The 12,256-nt window shown below is 33.3% G+C and overlaps 1 long non-coding RNA gene across 1 annotated transcript; it reads left to right on the top strand.

Moving 5' to 3' along the window:
• The first annotated feature begins 3,526 nt into the window (after positions 1-3,526).
• On the top strand, positions 3,527-5,917 carry LOC143251445 (uncharacterized). Its single transcript, XR_013028561.1, has 4 exons — positions 3,527-3,856; positions 4,185-4,350; positions 4,628-4,727; positions 5,321-5,917. It is a non-coding gene; the product is annotated as an uncharacterized LOC143251445 (long non-coding RNA).
• The last annotated feature ends 6,339 nt before the right edge of the window (positions 5,918-12,256 follow it).

Raw genomic sequence — 12,256 nt, 5'->3', positions numbered from 1 at the left:
GAGCGACCTCTACTGTTCAGATGGCTAAAGAACAATCACGAATAAGAATCTTCGTCGAACCGGTAAGATTATTCAGTTTTTACTGTTTGACGTAAATATCGAAATAATATAATGTAAAAGGTTAATTAACTTAACGTTTTCTGTATCACTACAGCCACGAAACTTACAGTAAAGAAACTCTAGTTGGGACTAACTCTACTCTCGTCATCAGAAATAGTCAAACTCGAGATGCTGCCCTCTATACGTGTTCTGTAGAGAACTCATACGGAAACGACAGCTGGAATATTAAGATGATTGTGAATGGTAAGCCTTATTTTATGTAGTGTTTGTACATTAGTTGCTGAAGTATAAAATGTAAGACATTCTAAAAAACGTAATTTATGTACCCTAATTTATTAAAGTATATATTGCGTATCATTAACTTAAATGTTACTTATATCTGTGTTAAATTACATCATATCTTTGTATTAACTGCTTGTATAAAAATAATAACAATTGAAAGAAAATAACCGAATAAACATTAATTATTTTATTATTTTTTAAAACAGAACCTCCTCAGAGTCCTTCGAATATTGTTATCGGAGAAGTTCGTAGCACGGTCGCTAAGAATACACTGCACAGATTCGGGCAGAGAACAGTAGAGGACTCAGTGAGCCTTTTGACCGTATTACTAGTACTCAACAGGAGGAAGGTAGATGTCTTTATAATTGCAAACAAATGTCTTTAAGATGATGGAATTGTGTAAAGTACGGCCTTAGAAGGATGTTTGTGGATTCATCTCTTTTACTACTACAGTATATTAAGCTATACAAACACATTTTACAAACGCCTAATACAGTAATTCATGAAGATAGTCATAGAATTAAAGTATCTTAACATTCATTTATCAATCTGTTTTAAATGTATTACATTTTGGCTTATCACAATATGTAGATATGTTAAATCGTAGTGAATTATTAACGTAATTATACATCAATGTACTAATTATAACGAATTGTGATGGAGTAAACTATTTTACCCAACCAGGAGCGTCACCTGTGGATGTTAATGTTTTGGCTCTGGACTCAGGAACACTGTTAGTAAGATGGAAGGTAAGTGTTGTGACTTAGAACTAACATTATCAGTAAGTTGGAAGGTAAGTGTGGTGACTTACGACTAACATTGTCAATAAGTTGGAAGGTAAGTGTGGTGACTTACGACTAACATTGTCAATAAGTTGGAAGGTAAGTGATGTGACTGAGAGCTAACTTTTTAGAGAAATATTACATAAGATTGTGTAATGTAAATAAATTGTTTCATTTTCAAATTATTACGTAAAAATAAAAGAATTTATTATTAAATTATCGATGTGGTCTTACCTAAACCTAGAAAACATGTAAGAAAATTTTTAGTGTTTCTTGTTCCTGGGCAGAAAGTGTCATTTTTCAATTGCTTATGCTTAAAGTAAATGGAAAAATCTGTTTTTCTCTTCAAACTTTGCTTTTGTGACCTGGGTAATGAAATTCTCAAATTTACCAATTTTCCAGAACATTCCAGGTAGATTCAGTGCTGGGTAGCTGATAGAGAATTTTCTCGAACTTACTAGAATTTTCAAGAACTCTCCAGAACGTTGTAGAACTTACAAGAATTTTCTAGAAAAGGAGGTAGACGTTGAAGATCCAGATTACAATTTCAGAGGTGCAGCTGGTGAGAGAGACCCATACTACCCCAACCAAAGAGACCTTAATAACCTGATCAGAGATCTTGGTCTAACAAAGTCGAATGCCGAGCTTTCGACATCTAGGCTCGAGGAGTGGGATTTGTTGGATGAAAGTGTGCAAGTCGCAAGTCAGAGGAAGCCTCACCGACATTTTTCAAGCTTCTTCACTTATCAAGCTGGGCTCTGCTTCTGCCACAATGTATCCGGTCTGTAACCCGAACGAGTGGCGCCTCTTCATTGATATGTCATCTAGAAGTCTCAAAGCTATGCTGCTTCATAACAAGAATAAGTATCCGTCTCTTCCCCTGGCTCATTCTGTGCAACTCAAAGAGGAATACAACAGCGTCAAGACCTTGCTAGAAGCCATGAAGTATGATGAGTATGGCTGGAAGGTTATTGGAGACTTAAAAATGGTGGCATTCCTTATGGGTCTCCAAGGAAGCTTTACCAAGTTTTCCTGTTATCTTTGCCTTTGGGACAGCAGGGACACCGCAGCGCACTACAATAGGAAGTACTGGTCACAAAGGACCGAGTTCTCTGTGAGAAGGCACAATGTCAAGTGTAAGCCACTGGTGGACCTTAAGAAGGTGTTGTTCCCATCATTACACATAAAACTGGTTCTTATGAAACAATTTGTCACAGCTCTTGATAAGAAGTCTGCAGCCTTCAAGTACCTTTGAGACTTCTTCCCTAAGCTATCTCAGGCAAAGATAAAAGCTGGTGTCTTCGTTGGACCACAAATAAAGAAGATCCTGGAGTGCACAGAATTCCCAAAAAATCTCAGTAGAAAGGAAAAACAAAGTTTTGGGGCAGCTTTGCCGCAGTTGTTCGTGGCTTCTTGGGTCATTACAAGTCCGAAAATTATGTGGAACTGGTTGAGGTCCTGGTGAAGAACTACGGCAAAATAGGCCACAGGATGTCCCTGAAAGTCCATATCCTTGACGATCATCTTGGTAAATTCAAGGAGAATATGAGAGCATACTCTCAAGGCAGCACTTCCACCAAGACATACTGGACTTTGAACGCCGCTACCAAAGAGCGTATAAAGAAAATATGATGGAAGACTATATCTGGGGGCTGATACATGAAAGTGATTTACATTACAGTCGCAAGTCTTGAAAAACTACTCACTTCTAAACATTTTTGTACAACTTTAGTATAAATACATGTACATTTTGATTCATATGTTGTTTTATTCAGACCTTATGTAAATGAAAATGTGCAAATTTGCTCCTTTATACACATAAAATAGGTTAATTTCTAAATTCTTCAAAGTTTGAAGGGAATAATGACCATTTTATGTACTATTACAACATAAGCAAATAAATAATAACACATACTATCCATGCTATTTTATGTCTTTATATGAATCATTTGTTACAAATTGATAGCTGATAAACAAATATGGTTCTTGTTCAGATCCACCATCTGCTCCTATCGTAAAACTTGTAGGTGTGGACACTGACCCCTTGACCTTAGACTGGAGAAACCCACAGAAAGAAGGACCTGTTCTACGTAAATTACTTTTGAAACATCTGATAAATATATACATAACTTATCTTCTATAAACTTAATGACTGTTAGTCTGATATCCACTCAACATGGTGTGTTAAATCTGGTTAAGTTAGTCCAGTTTTACTGTTTAGAATACGAACTGGAGTTTAAAAAGATGGGATGGTTAAACACCAGCGCCACCTACCGGGATCTATCAGTAGCTATAAAGTAACCCACCTACAGACAGGATCTCGGTATGAACTTAAATTGGCAGCCTACAACAAGTTTGAAGAGAAAGTGTGTCGTCTCCTGTTGTAGCCTTTACTGAAGCACTTGGGAAGTTCAAAGAGTTAAACTAACAGAGATAAGGGTATGAACATAAGATAGGCTTAAACTGTTAAGTGTTGGTTAGTGAATGTGGACTGTAATATGTAAATAATATTTTAATTACTTTAGTAAACGTTAGTTATACCTGTTTGTCTTGGTAAATTGAAATCAGCAGCTATTTCCTGCTTATAGGAGTTAAGTCAGCTCAGGAAACAGAAGAAGGACCTTTCTATATCCGGTTATATTTCATAATTCCTGTTGCGATTTCCCTTACAGTTATTGTTTGTGCTGTGGTAGTTGCTTGGGCTTGTTTGAAGAAGGAACACATAGTGGAAAGTAAGTAAATCAGTCGTTACGTTATCTTATGTTGTCGTAATGGTCGTTCTTCTACCACTTCATGTTAGGTACGTAATACTAGCCAGATTGACAAGTTTAAAAGACTTATAATTGTAGATAAACCACTGAAGTATGGTCAGTTGATGATGAACTATAATGTTTAACTATTGTGACATTTTGGTTTAAATGGACACAAAAATTCTATATTTCTTTTAATCCTTACACTTTAACAAATACACAAACTATATTTTTCTCTTGTTATTAATTGTGGAACGATTTCAATATTATCAAAAGTTGTGTATAGCACAACTGTTTCTTTTACCTACAGAAAATCAACCAATATACGTAGCTTGCGGGTACAGATCATCCTACGAACCTCCTCCAACCATACAGGGAACATTAAAGTCACGTGACAGTAGGGCCTTTGAAAGTGGATATGACATTTCATGAGACGTTTCAGAATATAGAGGAAGGGTGTAATGTAGCTGAGAAAGGTTTCTTTGATAAATAGATTTGAAATCAAGCATCGTATTGAGATAAAATGTATTATAAATATTAGGGTTACTTCAGTTGAATTACTTGTTTTATTGTGAAGAGAGATTTAAAAAGTGATTAAGTCAAATTCGTGTAAAATATTATTACAAACGATTTTTACAAATATTCACTTTGCTGAACATCTTTACACATTTTTCTCAGTGATGAATTATTAATTTTTGTTTGTAACTAACAAAGGACATGTAACTAACCTTTTTCAAAACATAATGTTCCTAGATACAACCTTCTCAGATAAACCACTGCCTCTTTTCTTCAGGAGGATTATTGTGGTTAGTAACTCTTGGTTAGTGATATCATTTTTACCCCATTAACACAGGTTAGTTTACAAAGCATCTCTAGTAAATCACCTATATAATCGTATAAAATAAATACATATTTTGAATGCTACAAAAATCTCCATATTTTATCGTTTAGTTATTGTATTGAACAGTATTAAATATGAGAAAACTAACTTGAGAATATTTATTAATGATCTATATTTGCATAAGTTAATATTAGGTGTCATACCTGAATAACTCATTTAAATCAGTTAGTGAAATATCTAATTGAATATTGCTGTAATTAATAGAAATTTTGAATTATAGATTGTTACTTTATTTGCCTTAAACTTATAGTAAAACGAAGTTCACAATATCTTGAGAATTATTCATTAAAAACTAAATTTACTAAATTTTTAGTCGAGTATTTCTCAACTGTGTTAATATTCCACACAATGAAGAGATATCATGATATGTTTATGTTGTTCCATTGTTCTACATCTGCTGATGATGGTTACTTTAAATTCATATAGAATGTTTAATATGAATAATACCAAATACTTGAATGGTTTGCAATGATGCTTTTAATTATATATATATTTCTTTATAGAATTTGAATTTTCAGGTGTAATATTTCTTTTTCTCTTTTCAGTCAAATGACAGAACTACACAAAACTGAAACAGTTTAACCCTAACACGTAGAAGATATTCAGTAAAGTTGATTGACGTGCTTCCTTCAGTAGGTCCATGACGTCACGCTATGTGAAAGTATTAAATTTCAATATTGACACTGCGTTTCTTACTCATATTTATGTTTGTTGTGTTCATGTAAGTACGTGTATACTCAATGTTTATCAGCTAATTGTTCGAAACATAACACATGTCACTTGTAAGTTATTATTACTTTAGACGTGGATGTCACATGTAGATATTTGACTTTTATTTGGTTCATTTTGTTGGAATCAGTACAACTTCTATTATCTGCATTGTATAATGACCACGTTTGAATGCTTTATTAAAACAAGAATGTCAACTCTTGAGTGTTTTGTTAAAAGAGTATTGTCCGCGTTTGAATGACTTATTAAAACAATAATTGTTGTGTTTAAATGACAATTTTGATAATGTGTTAAATTATCCTGCAGTTATCACAAATGACCCCTCATTTTATTCTCACGATTGGTTATATAACTGTTCATGTAATAATGAACACATTAAATTTGTCACTGACCTTCATTGTTTTCAAATAAAAATATCCATAACATCGTTCAATTTAAGCATTTTTGTTATAGAATATATTGTTTATTTATTCTTGTGAATATACTAAACAGTAATAAAACAATGTTATGTTCTATTTTTAATGTTGTGTGTTCGTGTATTTAAATATTCTTGTACTGTCACATATTTTCGATCTTATTAAGAACTGATACTTTTTAATTTCCTGTTAAGTGACGGAAACTAAACAAAACTGTAACAAGTTAACCCTAACACTAAGATATTACCTAGCATTATTCAGTGACGTCTTTCCTGTAACTCTGTTCCACTGACGTCGCTTTGGACAGAAACTATAACTTCTAATATGAAGTTTCTGTGTCATACTCACTTTTTCTGGTGTTCCTTGTGTCGGTATAAATACATGATTACATAATGTTTATGTCAGCGTTTATTAGTAATAGAAATATCATTACATATTTGTTATAAATAGTTTTATGACTAGCAGGTCCAGTTGGTTAGAGCTCACGACTTGCAATCTGAGGATAGCGGGCTCGAATCCTCGACACACCAAATATGCTCATCCTTTCAGCTGTGGGTGAGTTATGAAGTTAAGGTCAATCCCATTATTCGTCGGTGGTTGGTAGTGATGAGTAGTTGCCCTCTTTTTTGTTTTACACAACTAAACTGGGGACGGCAGCGCATGTAGCACTTGCGTATCGCGTTTTAGTTTATTTCTCTAGACAATAAAATAGTTGTTGCAAATGAATAATATATTGCAAATTTAAAGGCGTTTCTTTAACACTGTGTGGCGTTGTATTCAAGAGTGAGTTCTCGGGGTATGCAAAGTTGTACTTAGCCCTTAAAACATACAAATAAAATATCATCAATACAAAACTGAATAATTACTGTATCATATAAAGTTCCTCGCAGTATATCAAGTTTTATTCACAAATATACAAATTGTAACAGAAACTTCTGCATATTTCTCTAACTTTGAGAAAAAATTGGTGGAAAAAAACAACGATCTATTGTGTGAACTTGATGGCAATTGCACAAATGATGGAATTAGGCCTAAGAACCTCTTTGATGTTAATATATATTTTAGAAATAAACACGTAATAAGGCTATCAAAAGATTATAAACCCCACAAGAGTTTTGGACAAATGTGATAATTAATACAAAATGGTTTTTTGTATGTATCAGGTCATCTCGTAAGTAATGTCCGAAAATTTAATATAGAAAGTGCATCATCATTTCTGTCTTTGTAGAAGGCTTTAATGAGTAAAACATGTAGTAGGATGTGTATAAAAATGTTCAGACAAATTAAAGAAAGTAACCCAACTCCACTTTTTCAGATCATTAATCAAATAAACCCTTATGAAGATGGATATGTCTGAGGAGCATATTAGGCATATAATACTTTATGAACTTAAAAAAGGCAATAGTGCAGCAGACACTACACAAAACATTCATAGTGTTTATGGTGTAGAGTCTCTCAATGAAAGAAAACGTTGAAGGTGGTTTCAGATGTTCAGATCAGGTGATTACAGCTTGAGTGATGCTCTACGTTCAGGTCATCTTATTGAGATTAATGATGACTTGTTGCTGGCTGCACTTGATAAAGATTGTGCTGTAACAGTTGAAGAACCAGTACAAAAGCTTAATTCAATCCATTCAACAGTTCAACAACTTGGAAAGGTGTCAAAACCTTGAAAATGGGTCCCCCATAATTTGACAGAAGTCAACCTTAGAGCAAGAGTGGACATTTACACTTTCTGCACTCTCGTGAACGTAACACAGATTTTTTAAACAAGTTAATGACTGGAGACGAAAAATGAATATTTTATAAAAATCTTAAGCTCCGCATACAATGGCTCAGTACAGGTAACTGGCTAAAGCAAAGCTTTAAATAGACCTCCACCCTTGGAAAGTTGTTAAGCGTTTGGTGGAATATTGTTGGTGTTATCCACTTTGAGTTTCTACCACTCAATGAAACGATTACTCTGACTTCTATTGTCAACATTACAGCATTTGAATGTTGTACTGGACGAAAAGAGGCCTGCTTTGATCAGTCGTGAAGGTGTTGTGTTACACCAGGATAATGCACGGCTCCATACAGCAAGGATCACATCTGCAAAGATTAAAGAGCTAGACTGGGAAACTCATCCACATCCTCCTTATTCTCCAGACCTTGCCCCATCCGATTACCATTTATTCTGACGTTTACAGAACTATCTTGATGGAAAAGAGCTTGGAATACATTCTACATTCTTTTCTTCCAAACACTAAGAATTTCATAGAAGTGGCATTCAGAAGCCTGTGAATCGTTGGCAGGAAATAATTAATAATAATGTAACATACATTATTGATAAATAACATTAAGACGTTTGAAATCCTTCATTTGTTCTGAACCAAAAATCGGGCATTACTTAAGGGATGACCTGGTAAAATGTTTTATGTTAGTCAAGAAACAGTGAAAAATGTGTTGTTTGTGTTTACCAAACCGTTCGTTTAAGTGAAAGACGTTTCAAAACGAACATTAGAGAAGTTATACGCAACAGAAGATTTTAATCTGGAAACCTACATGGACATTTGTCCTGGAAGGGGTCGGAACAAGTGTGATTTACTCCGACCCTCCTGTAGTATTATAATGAACACTCAAAGTGAACCAGAGCCTCCCTGGACTATGAGACCAAACTCTCAAAAATAAGAAGAAAAGGAACTATATTAACAACAATTTGGAAACAAATAAATTATTTAAGAAATCAAAGGTGATAAAAGCATGGAACCATAGCAGATAACATTATCAAAATATACAAAACATACATAGAACACGTATGACCAGTATGGTTAAATATAGCACCTAAACAGTTAAATAAATTACACACAATACAAAACTAATTATTTATAAAAGCACATGTAACCCACCATCCAAATTAAATTCATGACAAGTTCATTACATGGAAACTATCGCCGATAGACTCTGGTTTAATTAACATAATCAATTATGAAAACTTATCAAAAAAACGACCTACTGTGTTTACATTATAGCTACTACTACTTCTGTTATCTGTATTCCACAATGGCCGTGTTTAAATGATTTATTAAAAGAATAATGGCCGTATTTGATTGATTTGTTGAAACAATAATTCCTGTGTTCAAATAACAAATTTATCTATTTGTATTAAATTATCCACCAGTTATCACAAATGGCCCCTTAATTTATTCTCGTAATTAGCACTGACATTTTTCATGTAAAAATAACCAAATAGTATTTTTCAACTTCAATATCACAAGAACCGATACACAATTGAAAACAGAAATCCACAGAAGAATCACCCGTAGTGGATTATACATTCCCTGGGACTCAGCACATGAAACAAAACAAAAACTCAACGTATTAAGAAACCAAATAAACACAGCCACAAAACTATGTTCACCTGATAAAATTAACGACGAAATCAATAAAATAAAACAACACTTCATCAACATCAACAAATTTCTTCCAATATCCGTTGAAAAAATTACACGCACACATAGAGACTAACAACACAATCGACAACAAACAATAATAAATCCTAAGACACAAGAAACTACAAAACCTTACACTGCTACATACCATATTTTCCCGACATCAGCGAAAAAGTAACCAACATTTGGATAAAAACTTATTACAAAAAAACAACATTCTAGTAAACACCAAATATATTCAAAAACCAGGTACGAAACTAAAGTCCATACTATGTAAAAACTACACTGAGAAACACAACACCAACATTATGTATAAAATACAATACAACAACAGTCACGACTTCTATATTAGAGAAACAAGAAGAAAAATGGAAACCAGATTCAAAGAATACAAAAGACAATCCTGTCCACGTTTTAGAATACTACGAATCAAATAAACACAACATAACCATAGAAAACACCCAAATACTAAGAAGGGAAATAAACACAAAATTAAAGAAGCCTTACTTAAACAACTAAAACAAATATAAAGAAACCCTTTTATACCTATACGAATTAATAACCTTACACGTATCTACAACGCCACCTACAATGACGTAACCGTTTATACTCTCGTTCCTGAGACGTGTCCGGTATTGTTCGGTGCACTCTCTCTCTTTGTTGTCTTAAAAAGGATCTAGGAAGGTCGAAACGTTGTTCTCTGCTTTATTAGTAAAAGTGTTAATACCCATACCAGCCGATCTCAGATACAAAAGGGTTTTTATATGTACAACGTTTTTATGTTAGTCCAGAACAAGTGAAAAATGTGTTGTAAGTATATACCTAACCGTTCGTTTAAGTGAAAGACGTTTTAAAACCAACATTAGATATCTTATACGTAACGCAAGATGTTGATATGGAAACCTACATGGACATTTGTCCTGAAAGAAGTCTAAGGTACAAAAAGCACGGAATCATAGGAGATAACGTTATCAAAATATACAAAACATACATACACCCTGTCTTAGAACACTTATGTCCAGTATCGTTAAACATAACACCTAAACAGTTAAATAAATTACACACAATGCAAAAATCATTATTTATAGTAGCACACGTAACACACCATCCAAATTCATTACATGTTCATTACATAAAACTATCTCTGATAGACTCTGGTTTAATTCCTTAAATTAATTTATGAAATGTTGTCATAAAACGACCTACTGTGTTTAAATTATAATTAATACATACGTGATGTAAATAGATCTAAGCACCTGTTGCCATTTAACATTTATTTTAGAAAGAAAGAGTTAATCAGGCCCTCTAATACTGGACTGATTAAACCACATTAGTTTCAGATTAAGTTGAAACATTTAAAATGTTATTCAAATGAGATTATAACTAGTGAAAAGTGTGTGTAACATACTAAACTGTTTATTAAGTATGGAACTATGTAATATCGAACATAAGTAATGGTGTACATTACACATTAATGTAACTGGTGACCCCTACATGAACATTGCTTTGAAATCAGTCAATGTAAGTATGGTTTTCTCAGGTTCTCAAGGAGGAGAAAAAGGGGACCTGATCCTCTCACATCTAAAAAACTTGAACTACGATAAAAATCACAAACTATTGTATTAAGAAGAAATAACTAGGTGTCTGGTAATACGGTGTAATGATATGTGATGTTTACCAGATAAACGTTATTTATCTGTGGAACATGGTAAATAGCACGAAACTCTGTAAGAAGAAATTTATGACAATCGCCTTGAAGATGACAATAGAAACTGTGAAATTAATTTTACCACTTGTGGACAAACTACTACTTTTTATTAAAATAACAAGAGACTAGATGGCTCTATTGACCTTACTCTTGTAGGTCGTCCAGTACGATCTAAATAATACTTGAAGGAAATGAAGAGAAACAATGTGATTGCATTTATGAGTGTTATGCTACACTCTGTCAGTGTCTAACTTTTAGTACAATGTAATCAGTGTTTACTATAACTGTAAGAAGTTCCTAACCAAAAATGAACAAGTTACAGAAGTGAAGGAAGAATGGTACAATTAAATTGATAACTTGGGAAACATTTATATATTAATAATTCTTCCTTGTCTCTGTTGATTTATCTTAAAATATTTACATTCTATCTTTATCCTAACACTGTTAGTTTTTATTCGTGAGCTATGTTTAATTTTCTTGTTTACAGTCACTATAATGTGTTTGGTGCTGTTTAAATAACAGTTTAGATATATATGTAAATTACAAACAACACAGAATGGTTTTTATACATTAATGACATAATATTTTATATTTTCTTAGTGGAAACATTAAGTGGCGTTGTTTTCTTGTGTTTACAAGGAAACCTTTTGTCGCAGTGTAAATTCTATAAACAATATTTTTTTCTGAAAATAATGTACATAGTGTTGGTTTAGAAATTCTGTTATATTTATTGTATCCATAAGAAGTTTCTAACAAGAATTAAACAAGTTAAGGAAGCAGAGAAAGAATGGTAAAGCTTATACTGAACGTAACAGGCCCCCGCTAGTACGTCTACGGATTTACAACGCTAAAATTAGGGGTTCGATTCCCCTAGGTGGGCTCAGCAGAGAGCCCGATCTGGATTTGTTAAAAGAAAACACACACACACACACAATTAATGTAACATCTATGGTAAAAGTGACGCTTAACACTGATATGTTCGTGCAACAAAAACTGTGGCCTCACGGCAATGTGGGTGAGTGTGGAAATGGCTGAAAGTTCGAACCCCAGCTGCTTCAGTCTATTTCTTACAATAACATATTATAATAGTAAGCGAAACTCTGATATACAATAACAATAAATTTAAAATACCAAATTATACAACAATAAGGAAAGACAGAATAAACAAAAATGATGAAAATAGAGGCATTATGCTGC

This window comes from Tachypleus tridentatus, chromosome 6 (genome assembly GCF_004210375.1).
Source record: "Tachypleus tridentatus isolate NWPU-2018 chromosome 6, ASM421037v1, whole genome shotgun sequence".
Taxonomy (NCBI): Eukaryota; Metazoa; Arthropoda; class Merostomata; order Xiphosura; family Limulidae; genus Tachypleus; species Tachypleus tridentatus.
This window is presented reverse-complemented; position numbering and strand designations above follow the sequence as displayed.